General features: G+C 49.1%; 1 long non-coding RNA gene across 1 annotated transcript; it reads left to right on the forward strand.

Annotated features, from left to right (window-relative positions):
* The first annotated feature begins 2,055 nt into the window (after positions 1 to 2,055).
* On the forward strand, positions 2,056 to 11,911 carry LOC125962787 (uncharacterized). The gene is made up of 3 exons (XR_007474545.1): positions 2,056 to 2,103; positions 9,985 to 10,133; positions 11,810 to 11,911. It is a non-coding gene; the product is annotated as an uncharacterized LOC125962787 (long non-coding RNA).
* The last annotated feature ends 3,499 nt before the right edge of the window (positions 11,912 to 15,410 follow it).

Here is a 15,410-nt window from a genome sequence, read left to right on the forward strand (position 1 = left end):
TGCCACTTGCAGCAACCTGGATGAACCTTGAGGGCATTATGCTAAGTGAAATAAGTCGGATAGGGAAAAACAAGTACTGTGTGATCTCACTTACGTGTAGAACCTAAAAAAAGCTGAACTCACAGAAACAGAGACTAGAATGTTGGTTGCCAGGGGCTGGGGGAAAAGGGGAGATGTTGGTCAAGGGGTACAGACTTCCAGAAATTAGATGAATAAGTCCTGGGGATCGAATGTACAGCACGGTGACTATGGTTAATAATACCGTACTTTACACTTGAAAGTTGTCTAAGAGAGTAGATTTTAAATGTTCTCACCATGAAAAAGAAACGGCTGGGACTTCCCTGGTGGAGCAGTGGTTAAGAATCTGCCTGCCAATGCAGGGGACACGGGTTGGATCCCATGCCGCGAAGCAATGAAGCCCGTGCGCCACAGCTACTGAGCCTGTGTTCTAGAGCCAGGGAGCCACAACTACTGAGCCCATGTATTACAACTACTGAAGCCGGCGCGCCTGGAGCCCATGCTCTGCAACGTGAGAAGCCACCACAATGAGAAGCCTGTGCACCGCAACAAAAAGTATCCCCGGCTCGCTGTAACTAGAGAAAGCCCGCGTGCAGCAATGAAGACCCAAGAGAGCCAAAAGAAAAAACAAAGAAAGAAGCAGGTAGCAGTCAGAACTGTAGCACAAGTAGGGGAAACTTAAAAAAAAAAAGGAAGAAAAAGAAATGGTAATTATGTGATGTGATGCAGCTGTTAGGTATGGCGATAATCACTTGCAAGTGTATCAAATCAACCCATTGTACACCTTAAACTCACACAATGTTATACGTCAATTATATCTCAATAAAGCAGGGAAAAAACTAAAAGGAATGAACTCATAAACACAACAACATGGAGGAATCTCAAAAACATCATGCTGAATGAAAGAGGCCAGGCCCCCAAAGCGCATAATGTATGACTTTGTTTATATGGCGTCCTAGACAGACAAACGATCTAGGGTGAAAAAAATCAGGACATGCGCCTCTGCGGCTCTGGATCCACCGAGGGCCGTCCAGCAGAAGCGGGGACCCTGTAGGAAGGGCGGCCACTGCAAACACTCTGCCTTCTCCCTTCCTCCTGCTCTCCGACCACTGCCACTGCTTCCACTGCCCAGACCAGGCCAGCTCGCACGTCCAGTACGGACACCGGCAACGTCACAGCCAGTAACAGAGCTGAGAGGCAAACCTGGGTCTGCCTTGCTCTGCGACGCAGGTTGCCAGATTTAGCAAATAAAAATACAGTTGCATTTGAACTTCGGATAAGCAACAAATGATTTTTTAGGATAAGTATATCCCATGCAATATTGGGGGCATGCTTGTCCTAAAAAATCATTTGTCCTCTGAGATTCGCATTTAGCTGCTCGTCCTGATTTCTATCTGGCAACCCTTTCCCAAGCTCTTGCTCTTTCCACATCTCCGTCCCGCCACCTCTTACGGGAAGAGACCACGTTGCACAGACCACCGTTATCAGTGAGGCCTTGTACAGTCACAGACTGGCATTCTGGTTTGCACTTCTGTGGTGGTCAGAATTTTCTGGGTTACAGTGACAGAAATCCAACGGAAACTAGGTAAGCAAAAGGGCAACTCATTAGCTGATGTCAAACCTTGGAAACGACGGGCCTCGGGGACTGGAACCAGGAAGCCGTCTCCTCTCCCTGTCCGCCCCTCTCTGCCCGGCCTGCCTTCTCTCTTTGCTCTGCCCATCAACTGCGCCCAGTTCCCAGACTCACATTTGTCCACGAGGGGCGTCTGCTTCTACTGAGATTTGCCAACAATCCATGGGAAAGTCCATCTTGGGTCACAGGGAAGCAGTTTCCCACATCGCTGGGCCTCCAAGTGTGGCATCGGAGCGGCATCGGCCAGGGCTTACCACGAATTCTCGGGCCGCCTTCAGGTTCTCTGAATTAGAATCTGATTTGTCGATCCTGCACGTGACTGTGACGCATGCTCACGTGCGAGAACCACCGCCCTAGAGGAAGGGGAGCAGCCACGTCTACAGGAAGAGAAGGGTTCTGGACGGAAGACAGTAAATTGTTATCCGTCATCCCACCAGCCTCTCTGAACCAAGGTGCCGTGAGTTCTCACCATGTTTCGGTAAATGCGTCAGGGAGCCTGCAGGCGCCGAGACCTTGCGGTGTGATGACGTCACCGGGACCCGTGCACCGATGGGGTGGCCTGATGACCCGCCTTCCCCACGTGCGTTCCCAGGTGTCTTTCAACCCTTGGTCCCTCCCTCCCAATCCAGCCGGCCTCTCCATCTCCATCCCTCCGTAATTAAACTGCAATCAGCCCATCATTAGTATCCAAGACAGGGCAATTAAGTGGTAAAAATAAGGATGCGGCATTAACTGTCCCTTTTAAAGGCAGAACAAGAGCCTTTTACATTTTGTAAAAATATGCTATTATATTAATATGCCTAACCCTATTATGGTTTCTTCAAATTCCTCTCTCTTTTCGCTTAAGACATTAAGGCAGGCATTTTAAACCGTATCTCTGTGCAGCATCTCCAACATTAACCAATTATTAGACACTAATTGCTCTGCATTCCAGCCACCTCTCTAAACAAAGTTTTCCATTTGCCGAATTTAAAACATAGCAGAGCAATTTGTGTTCCTTAATAGCTACAAATTTGTTAGCTTGCCTCAGACCAGCAAAACTTGAGAAGCTATTATGTAACTACATACGACGTCTCTCCGGTGATGGTAATTAATGCAGAGATTTCCAGAAAGCACCGTCATTATGATTGGGTCTATAACGGCCAGCGTTTGACAGCCTGCGGGAGTGGGGTGGGGTGGGGGGGTGGTAGTGGCACAAAGTACCCCTGGAACATTTTCCTGGTCCCTCGGTGGTTCTTCGTGAGTCTGAAAAAGCCCTTCGGTTTCCTTAAAGGGAATAAGAAACCGAGGCTGCAGCCCCAAAGCTAATCCTGAGCAGAGCGGCCACGGCAGCTGGTTCTGGTCCCTCTCCCTAACTCTACCTCTCAAATGGTCGGTTCCATTTCAAACCAGAGTGCTGGGGCTGATGTCATCTAACTTCTATTAAAATTGTGTTTACTTTTTTTTTTTTTGGCTGAGTTGGGTCTTCGCTGCTGCACGCGGGCTTTCTGTAGTTGCGACGAGCGTGGGCTACTCTTTGTTGCGGTGCGCGGGGTTCTCATGGCTGTGGCTTCTCTTGTTGCGGGGCAAGGGCTCTAGGCACGTGGGCTTCAGTAGTTGTGGCTCCCTGGCTCTAGAGCACAGGCTCAGTAGCTGTGGCGCACGGGCTTAGTTGCTCCGTGGCACGTGGGTTCTTCCTGGACCAAGGGCACGAACCCGTGTCCCCTGCATCGGCAGGCGGACTCTCAACCACTGCGCCACCAGGGAAGCCCTCGTGACCTCTCTTAAATGTCTTGCCCTACTTGCTGCAGGGCCTTTATACGCGCTGTTTCCTGTCTGGCTCGCTCTTGTCTCCCTTCACCTAGCTGACTCCTAGCCACTCCTCCCGGTTCCAACCTCACTTCTTTTCCACTGGGAGGGGCCAGAGTTCCTCTTATGCTCTCTCATTCCACTCAATTCCTTAGCCAGACTGAACGTTCCTTGAAGGTCTCCAGCTGCATCTATTGTTCGCCTTTGTACTCATCCACGTAAGAATATAAACCAGTATATTCTATGTGGATTAAAACTGTGTAAAAGATGTCTTGTGTTTACAGGGAAGCAGAAGTGTCCACCTTCATGAATGCCCACACAGATAATGGAAGGTCTCGCAGGTCAGAGACAACCTTTTCTTGACTGTCCCATGCACTGCAGGATATTGCGTGTCCCTCTGAAGGCCGCTGCCTACGCCAGGCATCGTGACAACCCCCCGCAAACTTCCAGAGCACCTCCTGGGGTGGGGTGACGACGCCCCCATTCAAGAGCCACCACTCTAGAAACCCAAGAGACTTGCTTTATCCAGAGAGGCTCACCTGCTGGGATGCAGGGCAGGGGTGGAGCTGCGGAGTGATAGTGTGGCGTCATTTCTCACCCCCTCACCCATTCAACACCTGTGTGTGCGTGCGCTTGCTCCGGCTGGGTGCCGGGGACCCAGGGGTGAGCGGAACCTCACACAGCCCCTGCCTTCGTGGGGCTTCCCCGCCAGCGTTGTAAGGCAGATTGTAGGGAAGGTCTCTGAGACCTGGATGGACACGCGCTTTCACCATTACTGGTTAGAATGCTCCGGAAGAAGGAGTTACAGAACTTGGGCAGGACTTCGCACCTCTCAGACAAGTGCTGGTGCGCTCCTAGAAGATGCCCTAGACAGTTCATTTTCACGTGTACACCCGTCTGTCTGCCCATCTCAGATGAAACAGAAGATATATGTATCAGATTTGGAGATGAGAACAAAAAGAGATGGCGCTTACGCTGGATGATAGGATCGAGATTGGAAAAATCTTAACAGGTTGGAAGGATGGTAGGAGCACAGCTGGAGTAAATCTAACGAGGCTGAATGCTAAGAATCCGTCTTAAATACCCCCAATCCCCACAAGCACAGGACAAGGCAGACCCAGCTTGAGGGAGGTTCCTACGAAGAACCCCCAGGAGGCTTAAGTACCTCCAGACCAGCAATGGCATGTGGTAGCCATAAAGTAAATGCAACTCATTGGCTACATTACGAAAGGTATTGGGTCCAGATGCAGGGAGGGGACAGTCCCACTGGAGAGGCAGTTGTTCTTGACTTCCAAATCACACCAGTACCACTGCTGTTACTGACCCCCTTGTCCCACTGTCATTATCCCCCTTACTCTACGAGCACCTTAGGGACATCACTAAAATACTGGGGCTTTGAGAGAACCTGGGATAAGGCCCAGTGCAAGGGGAGTGGCCTTCCTAATCAACTGTCCTTTTGAATCTCAGTTCCTCCACTGATTGGCTGAGTGACATTGGTCAAGTTAGTTCACCTTTCTGAGCCCCATTTCCATCACCTGTGAGGTGGAGAGAATAATATTTGAGGATTAAAGGAAACAATGTATACAGAGTATAAGGCAGGCCTTCAATTACCCTGAAGTCCCTTCCCTAGAATTTCTAAGATTGGATGCGATTCTGTTGCTTCTTTCCTTTTCGTCTAGACGTGTGGGATGCTTAAAACATCCCACAGAGTGAAAGCAAGGGTCGTGTCACCAATCCCAATTAGATATTACAAAAGCTCCATCAATCTGGGTGAGTATGTTACAGGGAATTGAAAGCTGAAGTTGGCCACTGCTCTAAAGAACAGAGCGATCACCCCATAAAGCCCTCATGTAATTTTTTCCCCTTTGCCAGCAGTGCGTGTCTATCAATAATCAGTACGTTATTGATTTCCTAACACTGGATAATGCAGCTAATGGTTCCCGTTTACCCAGCCAGGACGAAATGAAGAGGCCAGGGTGTGCTGAATGATGGCTACTTGCCTTATTATTTTGGGGGCATGTTAATCCACAGCACGGATGACCTACACAGCAGCTGGGTGTCTCTGGCTTTTGAGAATGGAATTGAGTATTGATTCCTATACCATCCTCTTATTGTTTAAACAAACCACAGTCCCTGAGTGTGTGCTGCTGACCCAGACTCTTACTCGTTAACAAGCTAAATGGCTTTGCACACGAGCCATCACACACCTGTCACAGGCTGTGCCCATGGAAGCCTGTGGCTCCTTGACAATTTGGAATGGAATTTATAACCCACGCTCCACTTCCTGTGTAAGACCGAGTGCACTCCCAAATCTTGTAGCAAATAACCTTGTTCTACAGGCTTAGGCAAGAGGAGTATGGGATGATTAATGTTCTATGTCAACCTGACTGGCCATGGTGTGCCCAGATGCAACACTATTCTGGGTGTGTCTGTGATGGTGCTTCGGGATGAGGTCAGCATTTGAAACTGCAGACTCAGTAAAGGAGATGCCCTCCCCGGGGTGGGTGGGCCTCATCTAACCCGTGGATGGCTTGAGTAGAACAAAAGGCAGAGGAAGGAGGAAGCTGCCCCCCTTTTTCCTGCCTCCCTGCTTGGGCTGGGACATCTCATCTCATCTCCTGCCCTCACGCCCGGATTTTCACCATCAGCTCCCTTGGTTCTTAGACCTTTGGACTTGGACTGAGTTACACCAGCTGCTTTCCTAGGGCCCCAGCTTCCTAGACAGCAGCTCGCAGGCCTGCTCAGCTTCCATCACTAAATGAGCCAATTCCTCATTATACACATTTTATATACATATATATACATTTTACATATATAAAATTTTATATACACTTATATACATTACACACACACACACACACACACACACACACACACACGTCCTGTTGGTTGTGTTTCTCTGGAAAATCCTAATACATCACTTTCTTTTTTTAAATTGAAGTATAGTTGATTTACAATGTTTCAGGTGTACAGCAAAGTGACTGAGTTTCGTATATATATATATATTTTTTTCAGATTCTTTTCCATTATAGGTTATTATAAGATATTGACTATAGTTCCCTGTGCTATACAGTAGGTCCTTATTGTTTATCTATTTTATATATAATATGTTAATCCCATACTCCTACTTTCTCTCCCCCCCTTTCCCCTTTGGTGACCGTAAGTTTGTTTTCTATGTCTGTGAGTCTATTTCTGTTTTGTAAATAAGTGCATCTGTATCATATTTTTGATTCCACATATAAGTGATATCATATGATATTTGTCTTTGACTTACTTTGCTTAGTATGATAATCTCTAGTTCTATCTATCTTGCTGCAAATGGCATTATTTCATTCTTTTTTCTGGCTGAGTAATATTCCATTGTATATATGTACCACAGCTTCTTTATCCATTCCTCTGTTGATGGGCATTTACATTGCTTCCACGTCTTGGCTGTTGAAAATCCTAATACATTACTTCCTGGTGATGCCTTTGCTTTCTTATTTATCAGTGCACCAGGCACCTGGTCACTCCCCAACCCAATTCAGCTCTGGAAAGAACTGGGGGCGGAGGGGAGTGGGCAGGAGGGAACGTGGAGGAAGGGTGAGGACAGGCTGTGGCTGAGTGTATGCGCGTGCATGTGCGTACGCATGCGTGTGGGAGGAGGGGCACGGCAGCAGAAGGTCTGCACCCGTGGCGGGCGGCTTGGCCTGCGCACCATTCTTCTCGCCCTCCTGCTCTCACCAGTACGTCACTGCGGGTGGAGCGGGCTCCGCCACCAACTCAGGACTTCTCTGTCCAATGGACTCTACAGGCAGACAGTACACACCGCACGGGAGCAGGGTCTTTATGTGAGCTTCCGTGGTTTGGCTTGGCCTCTTGCGCTCCAGTTTTGGCCTTGAGGAAAGCGTGTCCCAGAAAGCCGTCAGCCCTTCAGGGATAAGAGACCCATGGAGTAGACTGGAACCCAGCCCAGTGGCCAGAACAGAGCCAAGCCTCGCTCCCCCGCAGATGCATGAATGAGAAATAAATGCCTGGGGTAAGCCTGGAGCTTGGGACTATCAATTACACAGCATTGCTACAGAGAAACCTGACTTCCGTGGTGGCTGATCAGGTGCTGGGGGGCTGGAAGCAAGCGGTGGGGAAGGAGCTAGAAAGGGGGTCTGCCTCGCGGGGCCCACACTCTGAGCCATGAGCTTTGTCTGGGATTCAGACAGCGGCCTCCTGCTGCGCACTCCTGTTCCCACACTTACTTCCCTGATACGTAACTGTACCTCTGGGCCACCGTCTCGGAGGCTCAAGCAGCCGTGGGTGAGAACGGCAATGGCAGCACCGCTTGTCCGGAGGAAAGACGTAGACGCCCCTTAACAGGAGCCAGGCTGAAATCCATGGGGTGTACTACAGGCAGATCGAATGGGCCAGACCACAGACATCCACTTGTAGAGGCATTTCACAAACAACCTGGGGCTGGAAAAGCAAGCCGTGGAATGATGCGCTCTGAATGATAATATTTACATAAAGATTAAAAACCTAAAACACAATACTGCATATTGTTTACGGATGCACAAAGCTGTGTTAAAAGTATAGAAACATACACGTGAAGGAGAAACACCAAATTGACAGCGGGAGACCGTCAGGAGGGGCGGGGGGGGGAAGGACTGGAACGGGTACACGGGAGGCCTTCGCTGAATCGGTGATGCTTTGTTCCTTAAAAAAACCACATTTGAACAAACGTGACATTAGGCTGAGGTCTGATAGAGCTGTGTAGGGGCGCACAGGTATTCATCATCCCGTTCTCTCTCTTTATGCGTTGGAAATAGTCCAGACAAAACTGCTTTAAAGGAAGAAATGTCCGTGGTGCGTGACGCGTGTGGGCAGAACAGGGGTGATGGTGGAGGGGAGACGTGGGCGTGTGAGTGGAGGTGACAGGGACGTGGCTGGAGGCCTGTGGCAGGCTGGACCCCCAGGAAGCTGGCTCTGGGATGGTGCTGACAAGTGGGCGTTTGTTGAGGAGGGGGAGGGGACAGGTCAGCTGCCCCCCGGGAGCTGTGGAGCTGAGGTGGCCCTCAGAGCTGTCCCCAGCTGGGCCGAGACGACCAGGCCTTCACACACCAGCACTAGTGGGTCACCGGGTGAGGGCCGCCGGGAAGGGCCTGACGGTGGGTGCAGCTGAGCCACCTGCTGACAGGGCCGCCAGGAGCTGAGACGTGTCCCCATTGAGGGGGTCCGGGGGGCCCCACAGGTCACCTGCCACCCCAGGTCATTTGGGGCAAATTCATGAAGGACTCAGGAACCTGGACTGGGCTCTCAACAATTCCTTAGCACCCATGATGATCACACCTAGAATTTTAAATAACACTTCAAAAGAGGTACAATTTGAAGAAAATTCAAACCTGCAGAGAAGTCGCAAGGACAGAACAATGACCACCCCCTCACACATGCCCCTCACCCAGAATCCTCACCTGTTAACAACGTCCTCTGTCAGCATCTTCCCAGGAAGCCGCCCTCGACTTCTGGGGACACGTGCAGGGTCACAGCACTTGATCCTTCGAGAGGTCACCTGTGTCCCCTAGGAACAGGAACCTCCCCTTCCATAATCAGAATATGATGATCAAGTTCAGGAAGCTTAATATGATTGCACATATTACTTAATAATAATCCCTATTTCTCTATCCAATCCTATGCTGGGGGGAAAGTTCCCCCCAATCCACGATCCCCCTAGGATCATTCCTTGCATTCTAGAGTCACGCTAAATAGCTTTTTAAAGGAACACTATTTTGTGCTTTTTGGAAGTTTCCTGGCATTTTCCAGATTCAACTCACGGGGAGCCTCGGCGCGGAAAGAGAAGCCACCCCCTCAGCTGGCCCCGGCGAGGGAGGGTCCGAGCCAGGCCCCCCTCTCCATCTACCTCTCCTCTGTACGCTCCCCTCATCCTCCCAGGATGCTAATGGTGACCCGGGGAAGGTGTCGTCCGGCTCTTTCACTTGTGGTCTTTCCCCACAGCAAGCAGGGGAGTGAAGCCACCGAGAGGCCCAAGCTCCTTCATGATGAGGGCTCTGGACCCACCAGGCTTCTCGGGTGTGCACCTGGGCAGGGCTGCTGAGCTGGGAGAATACGCACCTTAGGTTGGGTAGAGCTGGGTAGGGATGCTTCTAAATCGCATGCAGCTGCTCCCCTTGTTTCCAGCCCCACGGGGCGTCCTGCACGCCCATCGGAACTGGCCCCAAGAGCTGAAGCCCCTGATCACGAGTGCACACCATCAGCTGGTGCCCAGCCATCTTCCACTATCAACCGGGCCTCTGACTTAACACGTTCAGCCGCTGCCTTCTCTCTTCTGCCTTCACCCAGAAGCAGGGCAAATATCTATAAGAACACACGTAGTCATAGATACTGTCAGAGATGCTTCAAGGTTTGGACAGACACTGTCACACGCAATTCACCGTTGGCATATCACACACAGCAATAATTCAACAACCCTTTATGAAAACCCCTATTTGTTCAGGCCACTGTGGTTGGAGTTTCTGTGCCATCTGTCATGCATTCCTAATGGATACAACTTCCTATAGGTACAGCTGGCCGGAGCCTGAAGTTCACAGCAATGGATGCTTGCGCTATCATCCGTTGCTACTAGCAACACCTTGCAGTCTGATTCTGGCCCTGGAGAGACACTGCTTGGGTTCAAATCTTGACGCTGTTCCTGAGTGACCTGGGTCAGGTACTGAAGCCCTTTGAACCCCCATTTCCTCACCTGTAAGATGCAGATAATAGTATGAGAATTAAGTGAACTGGGGCAGTAAGCACTTGGGCAGTGCCTGAGCCGGCAAGCACACCCCCTGCTAGCTGCTGGTGTTGGGACACTGACCTGCCGGCCCTCCCAGGGATGGCTCCTCCCACAGAATGAACGTGGTGAACAAAACGTAATCATTTTATTTTTTGCATCAGTAGAAAAATATTGAAATCAATGGAAACATATTTGGACCATATGTACAGATTAATGGTCATATTCTTAAAACATAGAAAGATCCTGAAACAGAAAAACGGACAACCCAGTTTTTACAAATGGACAAGGCACTTGCCCTGGCAATTCACAAAGAAGAACCATAAATGGCCGATAAACAATCACGAGTTCCACCAGTCACTGAAGAAAAGCACACGAAACCAACAGCGAGAGAAATTGTTTAGCTACCATTTTCAAATGATAGCATCAGGCCCCAATGTTGGTGAGACTGCAGGAAAACGCACCTTTATCCCACACTGCTGGTGGGATTTAAAATTTCCATCTTTCTAGGGTCAAGTTAGCAACATCTATCAAGGCTTTCTAAGCATTGAGTATCTATGAATTTATCTTAAGGAAATAATGACAAACGTGCTCAAGGAGCTTTGAGAATGTCCACTGCCTGCTGCTTATAAAGTGAACTGGATTCAACCTAAACATCCAACAACAAGGGGTCATTTACATAAATTATGACACGTCCACACCATGAAAAACTTCGTACCTTTACACAGCAGTAGAAAAAATGTTTACTGATATAGAACATGTTCGCAGTTTATTGTTAGGTGAAGAAATAACTTAAATAAGAAACTGTACACACGGTAAATCCATTTGGGTAAAAAATGAAAAGTACACTTTCGCAAAGGAGAAATATTTAGAGTCATACACTCCCAAACTTTAACACTGTTCTTTCTGAATAGCAGAATTATGGATAATTTTTATTTTCTTTTGATTTTGTATATTTTCTAATCTCTTTATAATTTTATAGGCATCACATTTATTTTTCTTTAAATGGAAATAAGGTGTGATGACCCATGTAAACTAAAATTGGATAGGCATGGGAAAAATACTTCTTTTTGATATACTTTTTCAAGAACTGCTAATAAAAGGGGTTGTTCCACTTCCTTTGGAATCTTATAGTCTTTTTCAAAATTAGAGAAGAATCCAGTTGTATCAGTGGGCAGTGTAAATTCCATCAGGAGACTTTAACAGATTTACTCATTAAGAGCCTGACATGTGAGGCTAGAAACCCATTGAGAGTTTCAGCCTTTGTCTCACCCTGAATCCAACAAGAAGTGAAGTCTTCTGCTTAGCAGAGTGTTCATTACACAATAAATTGAATGTAGCCACTGAAGATATTCATGCAAATATCTTCATTAGTAAAATCATGCAATTAACCTGAAATACACGCTAAATGAAGCAGCCAAATTGTTGCATATCTTCCCAGCTCTTAATTATAATTTTGGTAATCAATTTTTCTCCTGATTACCAAAACGAAAAAAAAAAAAAATCTTCAGCATATGCACAGATCTGAGGCTGAGCTGGAATGCGAGATAAAGCCCTGAATCGTTTTTAGCAAAGAAGGCCATTAACCTTTCCTGTGTTTTTGTTCATTGCAGGCATCTCCTGCTAATGCTCGTTGCTCAAGATGATTGGATTTTAACAAGAGCTTTTTGGATAAAGCATCAGTCCTTCCCGAACTGTACGTTTTGCAAGCGCCACTGTCATTAAAGGTTACGATTATCATCTTCCCAGCGTATATTTCTAAAATGGCTTTTGACTGCGGTGTAGAAATTTTCCTTAAGTGCAAAGGGACATCCAAGCTCATGCCCCAAGGTACTCAGACAACCCTGTCCTCGTGGTCACGTGTCCCACCTTCTCTGGTCTCTTGTTCCAATGTACTGAGTTAGAGGATTTGAGGGTGGGAAGACAACGCAGTACAGCAAAGCCCTGGGGGAGGTGCTTAGTCCTGGGGAGGCTCGATTTCTAGGATCTGTAAAATGGAGAAGAGAACAAATTCACAAGCCAGTGAGGATTGAGATGAGTAGAGTCTCTGGCACATGTAAAGGAGAAAATATATTTGCTGACATTTAGATTGATATCTTTTAACATGTTCTCCCTGAAACAGTCCACCTCCTAAGACTAAACCGGAAGTTATCACCTCTAGATAGGACAGGGCAGGTGGGTACCTGATCTTTCTAGCAAGATGTTGATTTTGACCATTTGACCTTAGAGTTCCTCCCAAGATGTCGAAATGCCGAATGCTCAGTCATGAGAGTAGAGCTGGGAAGAACACATATATGATACAGAGAGAAAAGCCAGGAAGGCAGGGCCTGGGAGGGCAGGTTGTGCACTGCACAAGGACGCCCTCTAAGGGGTGCCTGCCGTTCACGGCAGAGATGCTGTAGATTTGTGTATTTACCCTGAGAGTTTTCTAGATACAAAATCAGTACATTACAGTGATTTTCTGCCAGATGGAAGTAAAGTATCCTGAGGAAGGGACGCCTCTTTCTAAACTGCACAAAGACAGTGTATAGGCTCCTGCGTGGGGCACGCCCTCTGTTGCTGACTCCACAGGAAATGTCTGGGGGGCAGAAGGGAAGATCAGGCACGTGGGTCCTTCGGCGGAGACCCTGGTTGGGGAGTTATGGGGGAACCCGAGGGTGGAGGGCTTCTGCCTGGTTCCCGCTCAGGACCTGGAAGGGGGCTGCACCCCGGGTGGTCCCAGTCATGTCGGGGTGAGATACAGCAAGATTAGAAGAGAAGGCCTGAAGGGCCGGGCAGGCTCCTGGCAGGAAACACGTGGTCAGTTCAGACTGGGAACTTGACGAAGATGTGGGCAGAGCAGAGAAAAGCCGGCAAAAGCAGAGAGCCCTGGCCCTCCTCAGCCCGCACAAGGCCGCGGGGTGGGTGTGGTGAAGCTGGACGGACAGGCTGCCCTGCAGAGCTGGGCCTGGGGGAGAGGCCCAGGCAGGGAGGGAACTAATTCCCAACCTCACTGTCCCCGCTCCCTTTGTGTGTGTGTGTGCGTGTGTCTGCACGTGTGCGTGTATGGTAGGTGTAGTGTGTGTCTTCCCAACATGAACCAAGTACGTAACGCCAAAGGCTGGAGCTGGATTTGACGCTGACCGCCCGTCCCCAGAGCCCGTGCCCTGACTGCCTGGCTCCACTGCCAGCCTGGCGGGAGGAGCGCCCTGGTAAGGATGTGGCCCAGTGCCCTGGCCAGAGCAGTAGGGGAGGCTCCCCCTGCCCGGGAGACTGTATGGGAGAGACCTTGTTTCAGATCGCCCACAAACTGTTATTTTGGGGGCCAAGAAGGAGGGGGGACTCCAGATAAAGGGCCCAGGGCCCAGCTGGGATAAACGTGTGGGGTGGGAAAGAGCGTGACTCTCAGCATCAGCAGGGAGTTCAAGGTGGCCTGCGTGTGGGAGGGGCCTGGGTTGCGTCTCGCTCACATGGGCTTTCTCACCAAGCCCCGGGCAGATGGGCTCCAGAATCAGCATACATGGAACTCCCTACCAGGATTCCAGAACTCTCCTCCTAGCGTGCCAGCACATGTGCCCTCTGCCTTCCCAGAAAATGTCCCTTCCGGAAAACCTCTGCTAGTAAGATAGAGGAAGGATGTGTTGTGTGTGTGGTGTATGGGTGCGTGTGTGTGTGTGCGCGTGTGTGTGTAGGGGGGGAAGAGGGGGGAAGAGAGGGTGGAAGAAGAAGATAGTGAAATCAAACCCTCCTCTAACACTCAATCCCAGAAAGTTAAATGATTACGGTACCCTTATGATGGAATGTTCTAGAACCATGAAAAAAATCTTATTTCTCAAAAATAACAGATCATCAGGGGCTTCCCTGGTGGCGCAGTGGTTGAGAGTCTGCCTGCCGATGCAGGGGACACGGGTTCGTGCCCCGGTCCGGGAAGATCCCACATGCCGCGGAGCGGCTGGGCCCGTGAGCCATAGCCGCTGAGCCTGCGCGTCCGGAGCCTGTGCTCTGCAACGGGAGAGGCCACAACAGTGAGAGGCCCGCGAACCGCAAAAAAACAAAACAAAACAAAACAAAACAAAACAAAAAAACAAAAAACAGATCATCAACAGTTGGAATGACAGATGCAGAAGTCTTTGATAAAATCTTAGCAACCGGCATAGAACAACTCATTAGAGAAGGGTCGCCCAGACCACATCGGCTTTCTTCTTCATGTAATTTATCACTACATAAGAGAAAACATTTAAAAGCATTAATAACTGAAGCAGAAAATTTAAAAAAAAATGATTCGATGCCCTCTTTTCATAAAGGCTGGAAAAACAGTAGTTAGAGGGAGTTTTCCCTTAACACAATGACCCTTTGCATTTGAAATTCAAATCCAACAGATTTAAGCAAGAACCTGCCTTTTGCGCTTGGCACGGTGCCAGGGCCTGGGCCGGCCTCGCCTGTCCTCTCCGCCTTGTAAACCTCACTCTGCTCCTGCACTGCCTCTCCGGCCTCATCTCCTCCCATTCTCCCCCTTGCTCATTTAGCAGCAGCCTGGTTGGCCTCCCTGCTCTCCTGCAGCATCCCAGCTTCGCTTCTGCCACAGGGCCTTTGCACGGAGGGCTCCCTCTGCCTAGGACACTTCCCCCTGCCCCTGATATCCCCATAGCTGGCTCCCCCATTTCTTTGAGGTCTCAGTTCAAATGTCACTGTCTCCATAGGGACTTTCTTGAGAAACCTATGTAAAAAAAAACAAGGGCCACCCCAACTGCCTACCAGAGATCTCTCCATCTCTCCTCCCTGCCTGTTTTTTCTCTCTCATCATCATCTGCGTACCACATACTGACTTGTTTATTTACTGTCTGTCTTCCGCTGCCAGAATGCCAGGACCACGAGGGCAGGGCCTTTATTCGCTGTTTCTCAGGGCCCAGAACAATGCCAGGCACAATAATTGCTCAGAGAATATTTGTTGCATGAATGAACGGAACGGCCAAATGGCTCTGCCCTGCGGGAGAAGCTGTAACGTTCACAAATCCTCTGTTTCAAACCTTCTTGCTTAGGAATTCTGTTTGCTTGCATTTAAACATTTATTTCTGAAAAGGCAAAGTATGCTCCTGGAGTAAAACTCTAAAGACACGGACTTAGGCGTACACAGTAAACATGAAGCTCTCCTCCCAACCAGGGAGACCACTCCCCTTCCCAGTCCATAGATGGAAAGGGTGGCTCAAGTGTAATTTATTTACTTATTTATTTTTA

The sequence above is a fragment of the Orcinus orca genome, chromosome 20 (assembly GCF_937001465.1).
Source record: "Orcinus orca chromosome 20, mOrcOrc1.1, whole genome shotgun sequence".
Classification (NCBI taxonomy): Eukaryota; Metazoa; Chordata; class Mammalia; order Artiodactyla; family Delphinidae; genus Orcinus; species Orcinus orca.